General features: G+C 64.6%; 1 protein-coding gene across 1 annotated transcript in view; it reads left to right on the top strand.

The window, feature by feature from the left end:
* Positions 1 to 2,183, top strand: part of TBX1 (T-box 1) — a 37,491-nt gene that overhangs the window by 29,047 nt on the left and 6,261 nt on the right.

Consider the following 2,183-nt stretch of genomic DNA (forward strand, 5'->3'; position numbering starts at 1 on the left):
AGCCCCGGGGCGGGGTTATGCAGTCGCGCGGGGTCAGAATCGGCAGCGGGTGGAGCGAGTCGCTCAGCGAACGGAGCAGCCCGGGTGGGGCCCCTCACACCGACCCAGGACCCTGTCGTGGACCACGAAGAACTTTCTCTGCTCTGAAGCTTTTGACTAAACAGCGGGCCCCTGGCAGGTCCCAGTTTGAGCAGGAAGGGGTTAAAGGGCTGGGAGGACCCCCTCTCCCCTCCACCACCTCTGCCTGGAGGGTCAGGGACCTCAGGATGTGCCCCAGGGGGCTGACCCAGTCTCCAGGAAGGCCCAGGGTTTTTCACTTTCACTTCTCCCTTCTCAGTGTTGGTGTCACCCTGGGACTCACTGGGCCGCTGCCTTCAGGTGTTCGCCCAGATACACGAGGAAGGCTCCCCCAGGTTCGGGGGACACCACCACTGGCACCCCGTGTGCTGGGACAACGTGCATCCAGACAACTCACAACCACATGCTGGAGCCCACCCCATGGAGCCCCCACATGGGGACCCACACGTAAACGGGGGGGGGGGTATAGCTACCAGCAAAAGGTTCCCCTGGTGACACTGTGACACAGCCCTGCACATCTCTGCACATCTCTGGGTGTGAACCGACAGCACTGGGCACAGCTCCTGCAACAAAAAGTGCTGGCCCTGCTCATCAAGGAGGCATAGGGGAGCCTGGCTAGTCCCCTATCACACTCCTCCTTGGACCTGGCCCTAGGTCCCACAGGTCGCTGTCCCTGCCTCAGCCCTGAAGGACCCCTCAGGGCTGGGAATGTGCCCTGCTATCAGCGTCCCTTCACTTCCACAGCCCATAAAGCCTGGGGGAGGGGGGGCGCGAGGGGCTCACACAGCTCACCCCGGTCACACAGCACTACCCACATGCTCACCCACTGGCCTCACACTCTTTCCTGGACCTCAGGCCCCAAAGTCAATTGCTTCCCATTGGAGCCTAATCCCTGGTCCCCAGTTTCCTGGGCCTTCCCTGCCTCCCAGCCAGCACCCCCTGCAGCCTAGGGTCTGAGGCCCTGGGATTGTAAAAACCCGGAGGAGAGACTGCGGGCCCCCTACCCCCATCCAGACAAGCACAGGCAAATGATGTGGTTGCAGGCGGAGAGGCCTTGGAAAGGAGGCCCTGACTGCCAGAACCTTAGTACAGGACCAAGAGGCTCCTGGGAGGCACGGAGGCTTGCGAGGGAGACCCTGGACTGGAAGGCCATGGAGGCCTGTTCTGGTCAGAGGAGGCCCCAGAAGCAGTAGGTAGGAGAAGGCACAAGCTAAGCCAGGCCTTTTCATCCCATTTGCCTGTGCCTAAGGGCCTTGAGACCTCAGGCAGGCCCTGCCTCACTGTGTTGGGCCTAACTGCCCCAGGCGGGCAGGCTGACTGTGGAGTGGGTTGCAGCGAGGGGCAGCACACCACCGAACTGGGAGGCCTGAACTCCCTACGTGTCCTCAGCTCCCTTGGCCAGTCCAGGCTCCGCCTCCCGGCCCTCCCTGCGCCTGGCCGGTGCGCAGGGAGGTCAGAGGAGCGGGCACTGCCCACCCTCCGGATGTATAAGCGTCCTGGCCAGAGGCGGGCGGTGTACGCGGGTTGCGCGTGACGCTGGGACTCCCGCGCTGCGCAGCCTGGGCGGTGTCCCTCTACTTGGGGTCCCCAGCCACAACAGTGAGCCAATCGAAGGGGGCCAGGGGCATTTGCTGGCCTGGGTACTGTCCTGCTTCGCAGAGGCCGTGTTGGAGCCCGAACTGCCCTCTCCTTACCCAGGTGCAGGGGCAGCCAGGGAGGAGGCAGGAGGGGCTGAGGGCAGGGGCAGGGGCTGGGCTGGGCCCAGGCGGCCCCTGGTGTTTCATCCGTGCTCCACTGCCTTGGGCTGGGGCTGAGTGCTCCCGGTATAATCACCTTCCCTCTGGGGCTGTAGAAGCTGACGGAGAGAACCCTGGCCTCAGTGGGAGCAGTGGGATGTCCGAGGGGCCCTGGTCATGGAGGTCCCTGGGAGCAGAGGCGAGGGGCCAGGAACTTGAAAAGCAGAAGGGCCCTGTGCTCTCAGGGCGCCCCACCCGGCTGGGCCCCTCGGCTGCCAGTGGTCGGGAGTGGGGGGCCGTGACGCCATAATCCCCTGGGTCCGGACTAACGGCTGTGAGTGGCACCGCAGGCTCCCGCCCCCGGTTCCC

This window comes from Myotis brandtii, unplaced genomic scaffold (genome assembly GCF_000412655.1).
Source record: "Myotis brandtii unplaced genomic scaffold, ASM41265v1 scaffold463, whole genome shotgun sequence".
NCBI lineage: Eukaryota > Metazoa > Chordata > Mammalia > Chiroptera > Vespertilionidae > Myotis > Myotis brandtii.